This window comes from Phyllobates terribilis, unplaced genomic scaffold, assembly GCF_046119375.1.
Source record: "Phyllobates terribilis strain yellow unplaced genomic scaffold, ASM4611937v1 Scaffold_11__3_contigs__length_659146591, whole genome shotgun sequence".
NCBI lineage: Eukaryota > Metazoa > Chordata > Amphibia > Anura > Dendrobatidae > Phyllobates > Phyllobates terribilis.
Window position 1 is genome coordinate 428,267,155 of NW_027362771.1, and position 22,235 is coordinate 428,289,389.

Below are 22,235 nucleotides of genomic sequence, written 5' to 3' on the forward strand. Positions count from 1 at the left end.
AGGATAACCTTATCATTGATCAGAAATACAAAGCTCAATGTTTGCAGATTCTTCCTTTACCTACATAGAATATATTGACAAAACCTTGAGAACTCTTTTTGATGCTGATGATTAAAATACTTGATAGAATTACAATCAGAAGACTAAGTAAACTAAATTTTTTCTTAGAGTGCTTTCACAGTGCGTTCAGACACCCATTCAGTGGCTCCATCGGGACTTGCATCTGAACCCCCAGCAAAACGGGATTCGGGAGTATGCACGGACAGGGCCATAGACTATAGTGGTGCCGACAGAGAGAACATGAGCTCTGCCGTGCATCATTTTCAGGAGTATACGCCTACTGGAGGTGGACACACAGATGCAGTGTACTACGTCTGAGTGTCTGCCTCCAGTAGGTGTACACACCTGAAAATGATGCACGGCAGAGTTTGCTTTGTCAGCACCATTATAGTCTGTAGCCCTGTCGGCGCATATGCCTGAAACCCATTTTACGGGGGGTTTGGACGTAATCCCTGATGGACCACTGAATGGGTGCCTGAACATAATGTGAAAGTACCCTTATAAGTAAGTTGTCAAATTCTAGAAGAAATTTCAAAAGCAATTATTGTACTATGTCTGTGTGTTAGTGAAATGCTTTGGTTCCATTATCTCATGCTATCCTCATATTATATCACATTACATTAGATGTATAACCATTTATTATACAGCATATTGTAACTGCAAGGCCAGATTCAGACCTACGTACCAGGCTGCAGACGTGACTGGATGCTTGTGCAGCTCCATGTGCTTGTCCACCTCACAGTGCAGAAGATGTCTGTCATTGCCTGCACTGTTATCGCTTGGAAAATGGACAAGAATCACGCGTGCATGCCGCTATTTTTTTTCCACAGAAACCTATGATCAGTGTGGAAAATTGCTCATCTGCACTGGCATATTGACTTTCACTGGGTTCACCGAAAACATTTTCTTCTGAACCCAACCCAAAGATGTAGAATTGTTTTAATAGTTTCTGCAATGTATGTATTGAAAATTATGATCATTTTGCTTTTAACTGCCATTATAAAAATTAAACATAATGTATGTTAAAGAAGCACTCCTGTATTTTTTTATTTCCAAAACCTGTGTAAATGTTAGTGTAGTGTTTTGTTTGTGTGTGTGTTAAAAAACTCAATGATCGTTGTTTTCTCCAGTATCCACCGCTGCTCCGCTCCTCTTTTGAGTCACATAATGGTGATTCAGGCTCTCAAAATCACATTGCCCTGTATGTGTGAGCTGAAAATACCTTTTAGGACATGGCCCCAGTATCAGTACCTGGTCAGTATTTTACATCAGTATTTGTAAGCCAAAACCAGGGGAGGAACAATCAGAGAAAAGGTATAATAGAAACACGTCACCACTTCTGTATTTCTCACCCACTCCTGGTTTTGGCTTACAAATACGGAGCAAAAATACTGACCAAATACTACTGATAGTGGGGCTGTAGTCTTACAATGTAAACCTATGGTGCATTGTTCAGACTTTCTTTAAGCTTCCATTGTAAAAAAACCCACTTCTTGATCCCATAGAGCGCAGTGTGACCCAGAGAGTATGAATTGCCATCATGTAACTCAGAAGCGGAGCGATGCTGGAAACTGGAGAAGACGGTGATCGGTGACTAGGTTTACATACTGACACTGCACTACACTATCATTATGTGCATACTTTACAGAGTAACCATCATTTTAATTTTCATTTCAGAAATCAATAGTGCACATGAAAATAAGAAACTTTGTAATATATCTTATCAGAGAAATCTGCTTCTTTCTCCTCCAGGACTGATCAGTCATTCTCAAAATTTTCAATTCACAAATAAAATCTGTATTCAGTGAAGACAGAATGTTACATTACCAAGATAGGAGATGGCAGTTGGTGCTGATAATATTCTATGTAGAGTGGGGGGGAAGTAGGAGGGATTAGCTACAGGCAAAGCTCCTCCTCCCCCTCCCAGGTGCTTCTCACAAAACTAGAATATAATCAAAAATGTAATTTATTTCAATACAAAAAGTGAAACTTATATATTATATAGAGTAATTACAAACAGTGATCTATTTCAAGCGTTTATTTCTGTTAATGTTGATGATTATGGCGTACAGCCAATGAAAACACAAAAGTCATTATTTCTGCAAATTAGAATAATTACCAAAAAACACCTGCAAAGGCTTCCTACGCATTTAAAAAGGTCCCTTAGTCTGTTTCAGTAGGCTCCACAATCATGGGGAAGACTGCTGACTTGACAGATGTGCACTGGGCACTGAATGAAAAAACTGTCACTCAAGTGCCAGTGATGTAATGAACTAATGGAAGCTCCCACGAGCCAAAAAAGGATATTCCAATAATTCTATGTGTTTCAGAGGCAAGGTCCTACTTCCTCAGCCGTATCTGCACTTGAGTAGCAGTTTTTTCATTCAGTGCCCTGTTAAGCGCTGTCGGCCGGAGTGCTACGGGCACAATTTTATGCAATCTGGACGAAGGATCGCATGGATGCCAGCTTATACCAGACCTTGCAGGTTATCTCTGCATTATCCAGGACAGAAAAAACATTCTACGAAAGTAAATTCTGAGCACTGTGGGACATCTTTCCTCTGCATTTATTTTAATTTCTCCTGCCGACTTCATAAATTGCCAAGTAAGTACATCATTACACTTGGGGCTTATTGTGTATAGTTTATACATGGTTTATGTCCCCAACTTTTTTGTGCATACTAGAGCAATCACTATTATCATTTTCTGGTCATTTATTTACGCACATTTGCAGACAGTGCAAGGTTTTTTGCAGCTTATTTGTACAATAAGTGGTAGCGCTGGTGCATATCATATTATACAGTATGGGGAAGCAATATTGTACATGATGAATTGTAATATACCCAGTTCTTTGTTCCCGGGGGATAATTTGCCTAACAAGTTTCTGGCATTTTCTTCTCCAACTTTTCTAAACTATCGGCATTTGCCTAACAGCAATACAAATTGTATTGCCAAGTGAAAAGGATTTTCTGAGATCAGAAAAAATGGGTTAAAGGGGGTGTTGTCAAAATGTAATAAAAGACTCATTACTCATTTGATAAATTACCCCATTTCCAGTTCTGCTGCTCATCATGGTTTTTGGTTAATGTGCTGTAGCGAAGATAAGCCTGACTAATCACGTGACTACTGCAGCCAGTCATTAGTCTCAACTATACACCTCTGATGTCAGTCATTGGCTGCAGCATTCACCAGAGTAGGACAGTAAACAAAGACTAGTGGAGCGCAGCAAGGTGTCTTTGGTAGAACGGGGGATTTATCAAGTGAGTGTTATGCAGAGGGAGAGGGACCCAGCGAGACTGACACCAAACCAGAAAAGGCACAGCCACAGATTCACATCACACAAGCTGTCCAGCTAGGCGAACCCTTGAGGGCCAGAAATACTCTTCACCCAACTCCCAGTAAATGGAAGGGGGACTTTGGAAGAGCCCTTACCAGGCCCGCTGTCGCCGGACAGTTGTCATCTGGTGACGCGGTCAGTGCCTTGTCAAGAGCCAGGTCAGTACCTCTCCAAGAAACCCAGGAAGTGAAGCAGAAGAGAAAATGACAAAACCCCTGGAAAGATAGCAACACTAATGCTAGTACCACTCACCACCACAGCACATAGGAACTTCAATAAACAGCAAAGGACTGAGCAGGGAGCAGGACAAGATTAAATAGCCTGCCTAATGATCAGGTGTTGAATACCTCACAATAATCCCCCGACAGTCACTCCCTGCTAACTTGAACAGCAAAATGGACAACATCCCACCACTGCATAGTGCCAGACACAGCAGCATCCTGCGTTGCCTAACAACCAGAGAAATCAGTGAGAGACACGGCGTCCCACATCCTCACACACCCTACAACAGCAGAACGTGATGCTCCATAGGATTGGGACAGTCTCCATGTACGCGTAGTAGCTACGCCTCCAGGATCAGGACATTGGTGGCGCCTGTGACAGAAGTAGCGTAGCACTGGACCTACTCCATTCCCAGGTGGGAGCACAGAACCACGATTCCTAACAGTGAGTAGTGGGTCTTTTATTATTTTATGTAATTTCTCCTCCTCCACTTAGCTCAATATTTCCTATTAAGAACTGGTCAAAATTCATCATTACACAAATAATTTCATAAATACATTTTCTAAAGACACCCACACGCATACACTATCTGTCAGCCAAACACTTAGTAGTATCCACTATTGTTACTGACTGCGCCAGGAAAAGGAAAAAAAGCTGTTCGCATATCTTCTGGCTGCAGCTCATCTCCTATAGGCTTGGGCATGCTAAGTTTCAACATGCCCTATTTTTCTTTCCCTCTACATGTGTCGTTGTGCAGTCAGCTGATTCTTCCAAAATCTATTGCTTTAACTGACTGATATAGGTGCATCTCACAAAATTAGAATATCATCAAAAAGTTAATTTATTTCAGCTCTTCGATACAAAAAGTGAAACTCATATATTATATAGTCATTACAAACAGTGATCTATTTCAAGTGTTTATTTCTGTTAATGTTGATGATTATGGCTTACAGCCAATGAAAACACAAAAGTCATTAACTCAGTAAATTGAAATAATTAACCTACGCGTTTAAAAATGTCCCTTAGTCTGTTTCAGTAGGCTCCACAATCATGGGCCACACAGCTGACTTGACAAATGTCCAGAAGGCAGTCATTGACACACTAAGTAAATGCAAAGTAAATTTTGCATTTCATTTGGAAATCAAGGTCCCAGAGTCTGGAGGAAGAGTGGAGAGGCACGCAATCCAAGCTGCTTGAGGTCTAGTGTGAAGTTTCCACAATCAGTGATGGTTTGAGGAGCCATGTCATCTGCTGGTGTAGGTCCACAGTGTTTTATCAAGACCAAAGTCAGCGCAGCCGTCTAACAGGAAATTTTAGAGCATTTCATGCTTGCCTCTGCCGACAAGCTTTTTGGAGATGGAAATTTCATTCTCCAGCAGGACTTGGCACCTGTCCACACGGCCAAAAGTACCAATACCTGGTTTTAAAACAACAGTATCACTGTGCTTGATTGATTGGCCAGCAAACTCGCCTGACCTTAACCCATAGAGAATCTATGGGGTATTGTCAAAAGGAAGATGAGAGACACCGACCCAATAATGCAGATGAGCTGAAGGCTGCTATCAAAGCAACCTGGGCTTCCATAACACCTCACCAGTACCACAGGCTGATCGCCTCCATGCCACGCCGCATTGATGCAGTAATTGATGCAAAAGGAGCCACGACCAAGTATTGAGGGCATTTACTGAACATACATTTCAGTAGGCCAACATTTTGGATTTTAAAAACATTTTTCAAGCTGTTGTTATAAAGTATTCTAATTTACTGAGTTAATGACATTTGTATTTTCATTGGCTATAAGCCATAATCATCAGCATTCACAGAAATAAACACTTGAAACAGACCACTCTGTTTGTAATGACCCTATATAATACAGGGTGGGCCATTTATATGAATACACCTAAATAAAATGGGAATGGTTGGTGATATCAACTTCCTGTTTGTGGCACATTAGTATGTGGGAGGGGGAAAACTTTTCCAGATGGTTGGTGACCAAGGTGGCCATTTTTAGGTCGGCAATTTTGGATCCAACTTTATTTTTTTCAACGGGAAGAGAGTCATGTGACACATCAAACTTATTGAGAATTTCATAAGAAAAACAATGGTGTGCTTGGTTTTAATGTAACTTTTTTCTTTCATGAGTTTTTGACCACTTATAAAATGTGTTCAAAGTGCTGCCTATTGTGTTGGATTGCCAATGCAACCCTCTTCTCCCACTCTTGACACACTGATAGCAACACCGCAGAAGAAATGCTAGCACAGGCTTCCAGTATCCGTTGTTTCAGATGCTTCACATCTCATATCTTCTCAGCATAGATAATTGCCTTCTGATGAACCCAAAGATAAATGTCTAAGGGGGTCAGATCGGTAGACCTTGGTGGGCATTCAACTGGCCCACGATGACCGATCCACTTTCCAGGAAACTGTTTCCAGGAAACTGAGTTTTTCCAACAACATGGTGCACCACCACATTATGGGTGTCAGGTCTGAGCATTACTACATGAACAGTTTCCTGTGTGGGGCCATTATACTCTATGGAGAATCATGTGGAGCCATTATACCGTATGGGGCACTATGTGGGGCCATTATACAGTATGGAGCACCGTGCGGGGCCATTATACAGTATGGAACACCATGTGGGCCATTATACAGTATGGAGCACTATGTAGGGCCATTATACATTATGGAGCACTATGTGGGGCCATTATACAATATGGAGCATCATGGTGAGCCATTATACAGTATCGAGCATCATGTGGGACCATTATACTGTATGGAGCACTATATGGGACTATTATACTCTATGGAACACTATGTGGGGCCATTATAAAGTATGAAGGACTATGTGGGGCCCATTACACTGTATGGAGGACTATGTGGGGCCCATAATACTGTATGGAGGACTATGTGGGGCCCATTACACTATATAGAGGACTTTTTGTGTCCATTATACTGTATGGAAGACTGTGGGGCCATTATACTGTATGGACCACTATGTGGGGCCTATTACCTTGTATGGAGGACTTTTTGTGTCAATTATACTGTATGGAAGACTGTGGGGCCATTATACTGTATGGAGCTCTATGTGGAGCCCATTACACTGTATGGAGCACTATGTGGGGCCAATTCCACTGTATGGAGCTCTATGTGGAGCCCATTACACTGTATGGAGCACTATGTGGGGCCCATTACACTGTATGGAGCGCTATGTGGGGCCAATTACACTGTATGGAGCGCTATGTGAGGCCAATTACACTGTATGGAGCACTATGTGGAGCCCATTACACTGTATGGAGCACTATGTGGGGCCCATTACACTGTATGGAGCACTATGTGGGGCCCATTACCCTGTATGGAGCACTATGTTGGGCCCATTTCTCTGTATGGAGCAATATGTGGGACGCATTACACTTTATGGAGGACTATGTGGAGCCCATTACACTGTATGGAGGTCTATGTGGGGCCCATTACACTGTATGGAGGTCTATGTAGGGCCCATTACACTGTATTGAGCTCTATGTGGAGCCCATTACACTGTATGGAGCACTGTGTGGGGCCAATTACACTGTATGGAGCGCTATGTGAGGCCCATTACACTGTATGGAGCACTATGTGGGGCCCATTACACTATATGGAGGACTATGTGGTGCCCATTACACTGTATGGAGCATTATGTTGGGCCCATTACACTGTATGGAGCACTATGTAGGGCCATTATACTCTATGGAGCATCATATGGGGCCATTATACCGTATGGGGCACTATGTGGGGCCATTATACAGCATGGAGCACTGTGTGGGGTCATTATACAGCATGGAGCACTGTGTGGGGTCATTATACAGCATGGAGCACCATGTGGGGCCATTATACAGCATGGAACACCATGTGGGGCCATTATACAGTATGGAACACCATGTGGGGCCATTATACAGTATGGAGCATAATGGTGGGCCATTATACAGTATCAAGCATCATGTGGGGCCATTATACAGTATGCAGCACTATGTGAGGCCAGTATACTCTATGGAACACTATGTGGGACCATCATAAAGTATGAAGTACTATGTGGGGCCCATTACACTGTATGGAGCACTATGTTGGGCCCATTTCTCTGTATGGAGCACTATGTGGGACGCATTACACTTTATGGAGGACTATGTGGAGCCCATTACACTGTATGGAGGTCTATGTGGGGCCCAGTACACTGTATGGAGGTCTATGTAGGGCCCATTACACTGTATTGAGCTCTATGTGTAGCCGATTACACTGTATGGAGCACTGTGTGGGGCCAATTACACTGTATGGAGCGCTATGTGAGGCCCATTACACTGTATGGAGGGCTAAGTGGGGCCCATTACACTATATGGAGAACTATGTGGTGCCCATTACACTGTATGAAGGACTATGTGGAGCTCATTAAACTGTATGTAGAACTATGTGGGGCTCATTACACTGTATGGAGCACTATGTGGGGCCAATTACACTGTATGGAGCGCTATGTGAGGCCCATTACACTGTATTGAGCTCTATGTGGGGCCCATTACACTATATGGAGGACTATGTGGTGCCCATTACACTGTATGGAGCATTATGTTGGGCCCATTACACTGTATGGAGCACTATGTAGGGCCATTATACTCTATGGAGCATCATATGGGGCCATTATACCGTATGGGGCACTATGTGGGGCCATTATACAGCATGGAGCACTGTGTGGGGTCATTATACAGCATGGAGCACTGTGTGGGGTCATTATACAGCATGGAGCACCATGTGGGGCCATTATACAGCATGGAACACCATGTGGGGCCATTATACAGTATGGAACACCATGTGGGGCCATTATACAGTATGGAGCATAATGGTGGGCCATTATACAGTATCAAGCATCATGTGGGGCCATTATACAGTATGCAGCACTATGTGAGGCCAGTATACTCTATGGAACACTATGTGGGACCATCATAAAGTATGAAGTACTATGTGGGGCCCATTACACTGTATGGAGCACTATGTTGGGCCCATTTCTCTGTATGGAGCACTATGTGGGACGCATTACACTTTATGGAGGACTATGTGGAGCCCATTACACTGTATGGAGGTCTATGTGGGGCCCAGTACACTGTATGGAGGTCTATGTAGGGCCCATTACACTGTATTGAGCTCTATGTGTAGCCGATTACACTGTATGGAGCACTGTGTGGGGCCAATTACACTGTATGGAGCGCTATGTGAGGCCCATTACACTGTATGGAGGGCTAAGTGGGGCCCATTACACTATATGGAGAACTATGTGGTGCCCATTACACTGTATGAAGGACTATGTGGAGCTCATTAAACTGTATGTAGAACTATGTGGGGCTCATTACACTGTATGGAGCACTATGTGGGGCCAATTACACTGTATGGAGCGCTATGTGAGGCCCATTACACTGTATTGAGCTCTATGTGAAGCCCATTACACTGTATGGAGCACTATGTGGGGCCCATTACACTGTATGGAGCACTATGTGGGGCCAATTACACTGTATGGAGTGCTATGTGAGGCCCATTGCACTGTATGGAGCACTATGTGGGGCCCATTACACTGTATGGAGCACTGTGTGGGGTCATTATACAGTATGGAGCACTATTTTCGGGCCATTATACTCTATGGAGCATAATGGTGGGCCATTATACAGTATCGAGCATCATGTGGGGCCATTATACAGTATGGAGCACTACGTGAGCCCAGTATACTCTGTGGAACACTATGTGGGGCCATCATAAAGTATGAAGTACTATGTGGGGCCCATTACACTGTATGGAGCACTATGTTATTATTATTATTATTATTATTTTTTATTATTATAGCGCCATTTATTCCATGGCGCTTTACATGTGATAGGGATATACATAACAAAAGCATTTACATAATCTTAACAAAACGAGTCAGCGACTGGTACAGGAGGAGCGAGGACCCTGCCCGCGAGGGCTCACAGTCTACAAGGGATGGGTGAGGATACAGTAGGTGAGGGTAGAGCTGGTCGTGCAGTGGTGTTTACTGCAGGTTGTAGGCTTGTTGGAAGAGGTGGGTCTTCAGGTTCCTTTTGAAGGTTTCCACGGTCGGCGAGAGTCTGATATGTTGGGGTAGAGAGTTCCAGAGTAGGGGGGAAGCACGAGAGAAATCTTGTATACGATTGTGGGAGGAGGAGTTTAGAGGGGAGTAGAGCAGGAGATCTTGTGAGGATCGGAGGTTGCGTGCAGGTAAGTACCGGGAGACTAGGTCACAGATGTATGGGGGAGACAGGTTGTGGATGGCTTTGTATGCCATGGTTAGAGTTTTGAACTGAATTCTCTGGGCAATAGGGAGCCAGTGAAGGGATTGACAGAGAGGAGAGGCCGGGGAATAGCGGGGGGACAGGTGGATTAGTCGAGCAGCAGAGTTTAGGATAGATTGGAGAGGTGCAAGAGTGTTGGAAGGGATGCCACGGAGCAGGAGGTTGCAGTAGTCGAGGCGGGATATGATGAGGGCATGCACTAGTGTTTTTGCAGAGTCTTTGCTGAGGAATGCACGGATCCGGGAGATGTTTTTGAGTTGGAGTCGGCAGGAGGTGGAAAGGGCTTGAATATGTGGCTTGAAGGAGAGATCAGAGTCCAGGGTTACCCTAAGGCAGCGAGCTTGTGGGACTGGGGAGAGTGAACAGCCATTGACGTTGATGGATAGGTCGGATGGGGGATGTGAATGAGAGGGTGGAAAGATGATGAACTCTGTTTTATCCATGTTGAGTTTTAGAAACCTGTCGGAGAAGAAGGATGAGATGGCGGACAGACATTGTGGGATTCTGGTTAGTAGGGAGGAGATATCGGGTCCAGAGAGGTAGATCTGTGTGTCGTCAGCATAGAGGTGATACTGAAAGCCGTGAGACTATGAGCTGTCCCAGGCCGAAGGTGTAGATGGAGAAGAGCAGAGGTCCTAGAACTGAACCTTGGGGGACACCGACAGATAGGGGGCGAGATGAGGAGGTGGTGCGTGAGTGGGAGACGCTGAATGTCCTGTCTGTTAAGTATGAGGAGATCCAAGATAGAGCCAAGTCCGTGATGCCAAGAGATGAGAGAATCTGGAGTAAGAGGGAATGGTCCACTGTGTCAAAGGCAGATGACAGGTCCAGAAGGAGGAGGATGGAGTAGTGTCGCTTGGATTTGGCATTTAGTAGGTCGTTGGTGACTTTGGTCAGGGCAGTTTCAGTCGAGTGATGCGGTCGGAAGCCAGATTGTAGACGGTCGAAGAGGGAGCAGGAGGAGAGGTGGGAGGACAGTTCAAGGTGGACATGTTGTTCTAGAAGTTTTGAGGCAAAGGGGAGGAGTGATATGGGGCGGTAGCTGGTCAGAGAGGAAGGGTCAAGGGAGGGCTTTTTGAGGATGGGTGTGATTGCGGCATGTTTGAAACATGAGGGGAAGACTCCGGTTGTTAGTGATAGATTGAAGAGGTGGGTTAGGGTTGGGATGAAGACTGAGGTGAGGTTAGTGATGAGGTGGGATGGGATTGGGTCAAGTTCGCAGGTGGTGAGGTGTGATTTGGAGAGTAAAGAGGAGACTTGACCTTCTGTAATGGTGGAGAAGTGGGGTTTGGAGGAGGAGGGTTGAGTAGATATGAGGAGGGGTTGTGTGGACTTTAGGCCAAAGTTTTGTCTGATGGTGTCAATCTTCTGTTTGAAGAATGAGGCAACGTCGTCGGCTGAGATGAGAGAAGAGGGAGGAGGTGCTGGGGGACGAAGGAGAGAGTTGAAAGTGTTAAATAGCTGTTTAGGGTTGTGAGATAGGGAGGATATGAGAGATGAGAAGTAGGTTTGTTTTGCTGTAGTGAGTGCGGACTTGAAATTAGTGAGGGATTGCTTGAATGCGATGAAGTGCTCGATGGAGTGAGACCTTTTCCATCTCCGCTCCGCAACCCTGGAGGCCCGGCGCAGTTCTTTGGTAAGTTTAGTGTGCCAGGGTTGCCTGTTGAATGTGCGAGGTGTGGTGTGTGTGAGAGGGGCGATCGAGTCTAGAGCTGCAGCTATTGTGGTGTTATATGAAGCAGCAGCAACGTCTGCATCGTGCAAGGAATTTATGTCTGTGAGAGGAAGGAGGGATTCAGAGAGAGAGTGTAGGTCAAGGTGTTTGAGATTTCTGCGAGGGTGTGTGAGTTTGTGGAGTGGGGATTGTGCACCCGGAGAGGAGAGGGTAGAGAATGTGAGGAGGTTATGGTCAGAGAGAGGGAGTGGTGAGTTAGAGAGGTTAGATAGGGAACAGAGGCGGGTGAAGATGAGGTCCAGTGTGTGGCCATCTTTGTGGGTGGGTGTGGAAGACCATTGAGTGAGTCCAAAGGAGGAAGTGAGGGATAGGAGCTTAGAGACAGATGAGTGGGGAGTGTCAATGGGGATGTTGAAGTCACCCATTATGATAGTGGGGATGTCAGTGGAAAGGAAGTGAAGCAGCCAGGTAGTGAAATGGTCTAAGAAGGTGGTGGCTTGCCCTGGGGGTCGGTAAATGACGGCCAGTTGGAGGTTGGAGGGGGAATAGATGCGCACACAGTGCACCTCAAAAGAGGGGAGTGTAACGGAGGGTGGCAGTGGGATTTTGGTGAAAGCGCAGAGTTCTGATAGGAGGAAACCTACGCCTCCACCATGTTTGCCATTGGGGCGGGGGGTGTGGGAAAGGTGGAATCCGCCATATGAAAGGGCAGCTGGGGAGGCTGTGTCAGAGGGGGTGAGCCAGGTTTCGGTGATGGCGAGGAAGGAGAGTTTGTTTGTAATGAAAAGATCGTGGATGAAGGAAAGTTTGTTGCAGACAGAGCGAGCGTTCCATAGAGCTCCTGTTAGTATAGCTGAGGAGGTGGGTATTAGTTGGATGGGTATGAGGTTAGAAGGGTTGCGACAGTTTGAGGAAGGTCGTGGATAGGAGGTAGATGTAACTGTGGGGATATGGCGAGGAGGACCAGGATTTGGAGAGATATCTCCAGCAGTGAGGAGGAGCAGAGAAAGTGTTAGCAGGTGGGAGCAAGAGAGAGCATGAGGTGGCTGTCTGTGTTTGGAGATCCAGGATTGAATGTTGAGGAATAATTTGGAGGAGGAGGTGAGATGAATGGGGAGGATAGAGGGAGAGATGATGAGTTTCTTACTTGGTGTAGGGATTTGAGGGGTTATTAGAAAGTGGAGGACTATAGAGGAAAAAGTGAGAGCTAACAGAAACATAGTTTAAGGAGAGTAAGTGGTCAAAGTGTTTGTTACCTGACTCCTGCCCTGACTAACTGCCTCTGAAATAACTGCCACTTCTCTCCGAAGCCACTTTGCACAAGAAGACGCGTGCACACCCCAGCACGCGTGCACCCCTTACAGAGAGTCTAAATATATAGGCCACATTAAACTATATCAGGTGTAGGGCATTGTGGGAACGGCTTGTGGATAAATTAACAGCTGGTCATTTCAACAGGAGATGGCTGGGTGATCAAAGACAGAGCCAGGACGCAAGTCTCTGCAGTTTAGCACCTCCCATTTCTCTGTATGGAGCACCATGTGGGACGCATTACACTTTATGGAGGTCTATGTGGGGCCAATTACACTGTATGGAGCGCTATGTGAGGCCCATTACACTGTATGAAAGACTATGTGGAGCTCATTAAACTGTATGAAGCACTATGTGGGGCCCATTACACTGTATGGAGCACTTTTGTGGCCATTATACTGTATGGAGGGCTGCGTGGAGATTACAGTTGGAGAATCATGGTGATGGGGTCACAATTCTTTGTTGGGGGAATTGAGGGAGGGAGGGAACAGTAGGGTCATCATACTGTGTGTGTGTGTGTGTAGGTATTCACAGTGCAGGTATCATCCTGTGTTTGGGGGCATTTTTGTTAGCACTTTATCTGTTTTATTTAAGGCTTTTTATCCTTTGTTATTACATACTAGCTGTGGCTCAGTCTAGTTAAATGGAAAAGAAAGAAAAGAGAAAGCCCACGTTTCTAAAGTATTTAATTTCACAGTGCTTGTGGGTATACAATATTTTTTGTTGTTCCATTGTCTGTGTAGATATACAGAATGTCTGGTTTGCCGATGCTAGAACACGCAACATATAATTGTCCATGTGAGAAGCAATCCATGTCTAGATTTAAACCGCACAATTCAAAAGATTGGCCCTGAGCTTTGTTGATGGTGATTGCAAACGCCAATTGAATTGGGAATTGCAATCTCTTAAATTGAAATGGCATATCTATTGCAATCATGGGAATGCGAGGAATTAGGACATCTTCACCTTAGATGGGTATAGCGTGTGTTGCTTTTACGTCCAACAGCTGGTATATAAAAACATAGTAGGTATATAAAAACCATGCGTGAATTTGATTGAAACGTTCATTTTTATTTATGTAGATTATATATTTTATATATATATATATATATATATATATATATATATATATATACATACATACACACATATACATACATACACACACAGTACAGACCAAAAGTTTGGACACACCTTCTCATTTAAAGATTTTTCTGTATTTTCATGACTATGAAAATTGTACATTCACACTAAAGGCATCAAAACTATGAATTAACACATGTGGAATTATATACTTACAAAAAAGTGTGAAACAATTGAAAATATGTCTTATATTCTAGGTTCTTCAAAGTAGCCACCTTTTGCTTTGATGACTGCTTTGCACACTCTTGGGATTCTCTTGATGAGCTTCAAGAGGTAGTCACCGGAAATGGTCTTCACTTCACAGGTGTGCCCTGTCAGGTTTAATAAGTGGGATTTCTTGCCTTATAAATGGGGTTGGGACCATCAGTTGTGTTGTGCAGACGTCAGGTGGATACACAGCTGATAGTCCTGCTGAATAGACTGTTAGAATTTGTATTATGGCTAGAAAAAAGCAGCTAAGTAAAGAAAAACGAGTGGCCATCATTACTTTAAGAAATGAAGGTCAGTCAGTCCGAAAAATTGGGCAAACCTTGAATGTGTCCCCAAATGCAGTTGCAAAAACCATCAAGCGCTACAAAGAAACTGGCTCACATGAGGACCGCCCCAGGAAAGGAAGACCAAGAGTCACCTCTGCTTCTGAGGATAAGTTTATCCGAGTCACCAGCCTCAGAAATCGCAGGTTAACAGCAGCTCAGATTAGAGACCAGGTCAATGCCACACAGAGTTCTAGCAGCAGACACATCTCTACAACAACTGTTAAAAGGAGACTTTATGCAGCAGGCCTTCATGGTAAAATAGCTGCTAGGAAACCACTGCTAAGGACAGGCAACAAGCAGAAGAGACTTGTTTGGGCTAAAGAACACAAGGAATGGGCATTAGACCAGTGGAAATCTGTGCTTTGGTCTGATGAGTCCAAATTTGAGATCTTTGGTTCCAACCACCGTGTCTTTGTGCGACGCAGAAAAGGTGAACGGATGGACTCTACATGCCTGGTTCTCACCGTGAAGCATGGAGGAAGAGGTGTGATGGTGTGGGGGTGCTTTGCTGGTGACACTGTTGGGGATTTATTCAAAATTGAAGGCATACTGAACCAGCATGGCTACCACAGCATCTTGCAGCGGCATGCTATTCCATCCGGTTTGCGTTTAGTTGGACCATGATTTATTTTTCATCAGGACAATGACCCCAAACACACCTCCAGGCTGTGTAAGAGCTATTTGACCAAGAAGGAGAGTGATGGGGTGCTACGCCAGATATACTGGCCTCCACAGTCACCAGACCTGAACCCAATCGAGATGGTTTGGGGTGAGCGGGACCGCACAGTGAAGGCAAAAGGGCCAACAAGTGCTAAGCATCTCTGGGAACTCCTTCAAGATTGTTGGAAGACCATTTCCAGTGACTACCTCTTGAAGCTCATCAAGAGTGTGCAAAGCAGTCATCAAAGCAAAAGGTGGCTATTTTGAAGAACCTAGAATATAAGACATATTTTCAGTTGTTTCACACTTTTTTGTTATGTATATAACTCCACTTGTGTTAATTCATAGTTTTGATGCCTTCAGTGTGAATGTACAATTTTCATAGTCATGAAAATACAGAAAAATCTTTAAATGAGAAGATGTGTCCAAACTTTTGGTCTGTACTGTATATATACCTTCATTTTTATTTATATAGATATATATCAGATGTGGCAATGCTGGCGATGTTGATAGTTGTGCACATCAGGCAGGCATGGTGGCAGCCTGTACTCTGTGACCCCTGCAGGCCTGTACTCTGCACAGGTCACTAAAGAGGTCGGTACTTGCTGTCAGGCATCACAATGGAGCGGGTCATGTCAGAGATTGCTAGTTATGCAATTCCCTAGTACAGAGGGAATGTGACAAGAGGGGGCGCAGAGATGAAGGCTGGTGCGGCAGAGGAGGAGGGGGCGATCTGCTTGACATGTCCCGGGCTGGTACCGGCCAGATCACAGCACCGCTCCCGCCAGTGGCACAGTGGGATTTGAATTCGCTCGCTAACCGCCCACTGCTACGAGGCAGGGACCCAGCTTAGCGCCCAGAGCGGACGCCACGGCCTGCGCCTTTATGTGCAGCCTCCCTCTCTCCTTCCCCCGCTTGCTGTTGCACAGTCGGAAATAAGACTCACCTGCCGGAGAAGAAGCCGCTGCAGCAGTGGTGCCGGAGAACAGAGGCGGCCGCCTCTCAGGAGGTGGTAGTGATGAGCAGCGTCTTTCGGCCTCGAACAGATGGTCTCGTCATTCCCCTTCCACCAACCCCCATGGGGGACACGAAAGGAGCAGAGCGCAGGCAGCGGCTGGGGCGAATGAAGGAAAGGGAGACGGGTTTATGAATGAGATGTCACTAAGGGGAGGAGAATGCCGGGCATCCGGGGATAGTCAGCCCTGGAACTGAGCTCGTAACAGCCCCGTCTCGCTGTTGCTTTGATGTCCAACAGCAGTAGGTATATAAAAACATGCGTGTATTCTAATGCAGCATTGTGTCAAAATTTCAAAGCAATAGGTGAAGAACTTTTGGAGATTTAAGATTTTGAACAAACATTTACATTTTTATTTATATATAGATTTAAATTAGGCTATGTGCTTTTACTGCTCTTACATAACATATTATATTAGTCCACTATAATTCCAAAAGTTAATTGTTTTATTTGATAAGGAAAAACTTCCTCAATTGTAGACATTTTTCTAACAAATATCAAGGTTGGCCCTCGACTTTGTCCAAGCTTTTAATTTTGGCCCTCTGTGTATTTCAGTTTGACATCCCTGGCTTTAAAGGTCATTCTCATCATGATAAAGGGTTACAATTACAAAGAGGTTGTAAAAACAAACAACTTTGCAATTTTACTTTTGATTAAAAATCTTCTCCATTCTCAAGAACAGACCTCCACTTCAATCGGTGGTGAGCATCTTAGGCTTGTAGTGCAGTGCTTACAAGCTCTTTGCTCTAGACTTTATAACATGCTAATGTATGAGTTGTTTTTCTAAACTAAAACCTCAGTATTCAGGTTAAATTGCCGTGTTGGCACTTTGCGATAAATAAGTGGGTTTTGGATTGCAGTTTGGGCACTCGGTCTCTAAAAGATTTGCCATCACTGCACTAGGGTATTCAAGACATCTTGAGGGATCTTGCTCCATTCCATTTGCAAATCTGCAAACAATTAATCTTTATTGCTATGGGTACGGGCCCCAACTCGTCGCCCTAACTCATCCCAAAGGTGCTCTCTATAGGGTTTAAATCAGATGATTGGCTTGGCCATTACAACAGGTGAACATTTTTCTTTGCTAACTAATTTTTGACTAAGTTGGATGTGTGCTGAGGATCATTGTCTTGCTGGAATTTCCATCCTCTGCCTACTTTGGTTTTTCCATGTGGCAGCATTACATTCTCCAGTATACTTTTGTACATGATAGCATTCATATTTCCATCAATTCTATGCAAAGGGCCAACGACAGATGCAGAAAAGCAGCCCCAAACTATGACATTGCCACCATCATGTTTCACTGTAGGTGTTTGGTACCTTTCATCATTATGTTTTCCAATTGGGTGGTATATATAGTGCTTGCCATCACTACCAAACAGACTGAACTTGGATTCATCCAACCGCAACACCTTAGACCAATCTGTCTCTTTCCATTAGCTATATTCTTTGGCAAACTCAAGTCGGACCTTCCGGTTCTTTGCAGAAATGAAAGGCTTCTTGGCTGGAACTTGTGCATTCAACCCTAGCCGTCGCACCACAGTTTGGTGACTCACTTTGACCCCATATTCTTCGTTAATTTCATGCGAAATCTGTGCAGCACTTTTATGGACATCTGTGGCGCCCTGCTACGCCTAGGTGCCACAGAACCCAGTAGGGTGCATGGATGGACTTCTCCACAAGAGGCCCTCACACATTCACACACCTCCACCCTACCACCTCAGACCAGCAGAGGGAGCCCGTCAGGGATAGATATATATATATATATATATATATATATATATATATATATATATATATATATATATATATATATATATATATATATGGAGGGTGGAGCCAAGCAGCCCAGTTCAGTTAGTGTGTTTAGTGTTTAGTGTGCTCAGTGAGAGAGCAGCACGCAGGCTGCTGTGTGAGGCAAGTTTAGGCCTACAGCACGCACTGAAACCTAGTGAGGGCCCTGGGTGTGGCCGAAGGCGAGAGGAGAGAAGAAGTAACGAGGGGGCAGAGGAGCGTACCAGGCTCACCCCGAACTATACACCGGACACCGGGTCTGCGCCTACAGGGTTCCTTATACCCAGTAGGGACCACCGGATACCAGGAGGACTACAAGTCCCAGGTCAACCAACGCTGACTACAGTACCAGGGTTAGGAGTCATGGAGGCCCCAGCGTCCAAGGAGAGTGATCTCCAAGAGAAGGCCCTACCACCAGGTCAGCAGGTGCAAGAGAGAGAGAGAGACAGTAATCAAGCCAGGCCTAGCTCCAGGCAGGTCAGAAGCTTAATAAGTGAAAGCAACGGATCAGGAGGCCCTATACCCGCTCACTGGGGAGAGTCCAGAAGTGCACCCGGCCTACCGAGTACCCTGGACCATACCTGCATCCACACCAGTAAAGGTACCGAAGCGAACCCCCGTGTGAGTGTCCGTCATTTCTCCCTGAACCGTCCTGACCGTCTCTCACCTGTACCACCATCCATTTCCCCACGCTGCCCTGAGGCCCGCTCCACCTGTGGGGAGCCATTCCATCATAAGCTGCCCTAACATCCGCCTCAGAGGACTGTCACAGCGCTGGTAATCCTTACCAGGCACCACAGGTGGTGTCACGAACTATTCCAAAAACCCCATATAAACCCAATTTCCCCTTTCTTTGTTGACCGCCCTGGGCCACGGACCGGGCCAGCCACCGTGATATCCCCCACCAGCATCCATAGGCCCGGCTGCCGAGTACCGCACGGCCCTGGGGGCACGTCACATCAGATACTAACTTTTTCTTAATAATGTGATCAACTCTGGAGGAAGTTTTCCGTGGTCGTCCACTTCTAGGTTTGTCAGCTGTTCCATAGTCTTGTTTTTCTTTCTTTAATATATGTTACACTTGACTCTGAGAACAGTTGAATTCCATAGCTACCTCTTTTTTGGCTTTTGCCTGACTTCACTCTCAGAATAATAAGCTTCCTAATATCTGGTGATAAATAGTAGCTGGTGATAATAATAATAGATGGTGATAGATTTGACTTTGTCTTTGCCATGTTTTAACCAAAAAATTAGGCAAAATCCGAAAACCCATAACAAAATATGCGAAACATTTGTCCCAGTAAATGTTGAAAACAAACACATAAACGGATAAAACAATGTCAAATACAATTTTCTTCCTTATAGCTGCCAATAACAACCATTTGCTTCCAATTTACTAAAATCACCTGGAAAATGGCATCACAACAACCAAACCAGAAGAAATCACACTTTTAAAATAAATACAAAACTTTTGGTCGCTACTGTATGTATATACGTATATATATATATAAGCTAAATTAGGCAGTTATGCTACAATGAATCTCATAAGTCAATGTTTTAATATTAGAAGGTCCAAGGGTCAAAGCTCATTCTGCAGTATATGTGATAAGATTTGACAGTGTGTGTTAAGGAGGCGTTACACTGCTCCTGTAGGAAAGTCTCCAGATTGAAAAGTCACTTCCCAGTGTGCAGATTGTGTCAGTCTGTACTGCAGATAGAGGAAAGTCACCATCCAGACCACAGCGCAGTCACCAGGTAGGAAACCAACCTCTAATACATGAGCTCAGTGAGTATGATCTGAAATTCAGCAATGGCTGATAACACAGTATTCCAATGTATTTCTATTTATTTTGATGTGACATATTAAATTATACACATATTAGATTGTATGATGACTTTCTACTGACCTTTACATGTTGGCAAAGAATGAGCATTGTGAAACAGTTTACCTTCAGAAAGAACTTATTCATAAATTGAAGTTTAGATAACATTGTTAGGTTAGAAGTATCGTTTCCATACATTTTTTTTGTTTTGGGCAGGTGGGTTGGATTTATTTGGATGCAGTATTGGTAAACTATGCTCTAGGTAAAGTAAATTGTGAAATCTGCCAAGGAAAAAAGTTTTACTCAAAGCCCCTCAGTGCCCAAACTAATTCATCGTTTTACATGTAACATCTAGTTAGAACAATATTTATATGTAAAACACAGCATGGGACAAATAACACACAAATAAGAAGAAGAATATTTCCATATTATGTTGAATACGCCACATTGGAACTTTTCCGTGTTCAGAGACAAGCACCACTTGCTTTCTGTGTCTGTACTAGTACACTGTTTGAACTGGATTAAAGCATACATTTTCCTTTTCGTGAAACCATGGATAAAATCATCCACAAATATACACAGTACTTGACAATGAGAAAATGTATTTTTATTGGCAGGGCTGCCTTAGTAGCAGGGCTAATACTCGGGAAAGTGTGGCACTTTCAACACTCAGGTGCAGCACGTACGTTCTGTAGAATTGTACGATTGAAGGCAGTAAGAACAAGGCCTCATTCAGACGTCTGTTTTCCTTACATATGATAAAAATGGACTGATTATTTTAACCAGAGTTTAATCAAAGGTTGATCAGAGTCTTGTCCTCAGTGTCATCAGTTTTTCTTGCATGTGAAGAAACAAAAAAAATTTCTCCACTTTCTCCTATGTGACAGCCCGGGACTCCACTCGGATGACATTCCAAGTGCAGTCCTACATTTTCACAGATCCATATTCGATTTTGATGTGACGCTCAGATCAAAATCGGACACGACAGCGCGATTTTCCATGGACTGCTTGGTCCACAAAAAATCACAGCCATGTGAATGAGACCTATAGATTATCACAAGTATGAGTGCCATCCATGAAAACCACAGATAGCACTCATAGGCCACACCTCCACTCTCAGTATTCGATCAGTATTTTCCTGAGAGCCAAAACCAGCAGTGGGTGATAAATGCAGAATTGGTGATTTGTTTCTATTATACCTTTTCTCTGTTCCTCACCTGGTTTTGGTTCCCACTCCGGAGAAAAAATACTGACCGAATACTCCTGGAGCAGTGTTTCTCAGCTGTTGTGAAATTAATACTCAAATCATGCCTTGACAACCAAAACACTTTCCTAGAGAGTAAACACCCTCATTGAGTTGTCAGCCGATGAATAAAATCAGCTATTGCAGTTACAAAACTTCTTATAACTATTATAATATAAGCTAAAAATCTTTGAAATGTTCTTTTTCTTTATTTAGAAGTTTATGACTTAAAGACAAGCTATCATCAGAAAATCCCCTATTGTTTAAATCAGTTTTTTGGTTATATCTATATAATTATTTTTTTTTAAATTGTTGGGATTTTTTTTTTTTCATGTCACAATCTGAATTAAAAATAAAAGTCTAGCAATTTTCACGCTGGTTAGTTAGTTTTTATTTAGACTCTTCTTGTTGTTTCCGGAGGGCTCGCTCACACAAGCGGACAACACGGCCGAGTGGTATGCGGTTTTATCGAATAGCACTCCGCCCAATGTTATACTATGTTGCAGTGCAGATCTGCGATTATTTTCTCATGCCAATTCGGCATGAAAAAACAATCGCAGCATGCTGTGATTGTGACGCGCCCCCTGGGCCGTGGGGTACTCGGTGCCGGGCCGGTCGTTGCTAGGGGAGATGTCACAGTGGCGGTGACCCGGTCCGTGACAAGGGGATTTTATAGTTTATATACAAAGTTCGTGACGCCACCTGTGGTATGCAGCTAAAGGGAGCCGCCGCTGCGGAGCAGGACCTCTGGAGCTGATGTTAGTGCAGCAAAGCTGGTGTGGCTCTCCACAGGTAGAGCTTAGCTCCAGGGCAGTGTAGATGTTATCGGTTGTGCTGGGCATTGTAGTGCAGGGGTGATGGCGCAGATATTAATCACAGAGACAGTGGGGTGCAGTCTTCCGAGTTTACTCACAGTTATTAAGTTCCTCAGGTTACAGGTTCCGGACTACAACCTCCCATGTTGTGCTGCGTTCACCAGGCAGGGGTTCAGCAATCCCTCAGGTAGTTCAAGAGTGCCTGACAGGACCCCTTTCTATGTGCCTTCCTCAGTCGTCTTCCTGCGCTGGCTCTCGCCCTCCTGCCCTGCTCTTTGCAA

The 22,235-nt window shown here is 44.3% G+C and overlaps 1 protein-coding gene across 3 annotated transcripts in view; it reads left to right on the plus strand.

Moving 5' to 3' along the window:
* Positions 1-541: 541 nt before the first annotated feature.
* Positions 542-22,235, plus strand: part of LOC141166469 (creatine kinase U-type, mitochondrial) — a 91,765-nt gene continuing 70,071 nt past the window's right edge. Inside the window, exon 1 of one of the 3 annotated variants that reach the window (XM_073653175.1) lies at positions 542-564. The gene's annotated coding sequence lies outside the window, so the exon portion shown is untranslated. Of the gene's footprint in view, positions 565-19,674; positions 19,860-22,235 lie in introns of those variants that run through there. The other 2 variants (XM_073653173.1, XM_073653174.1) reach the window with 2 other exon arrangements.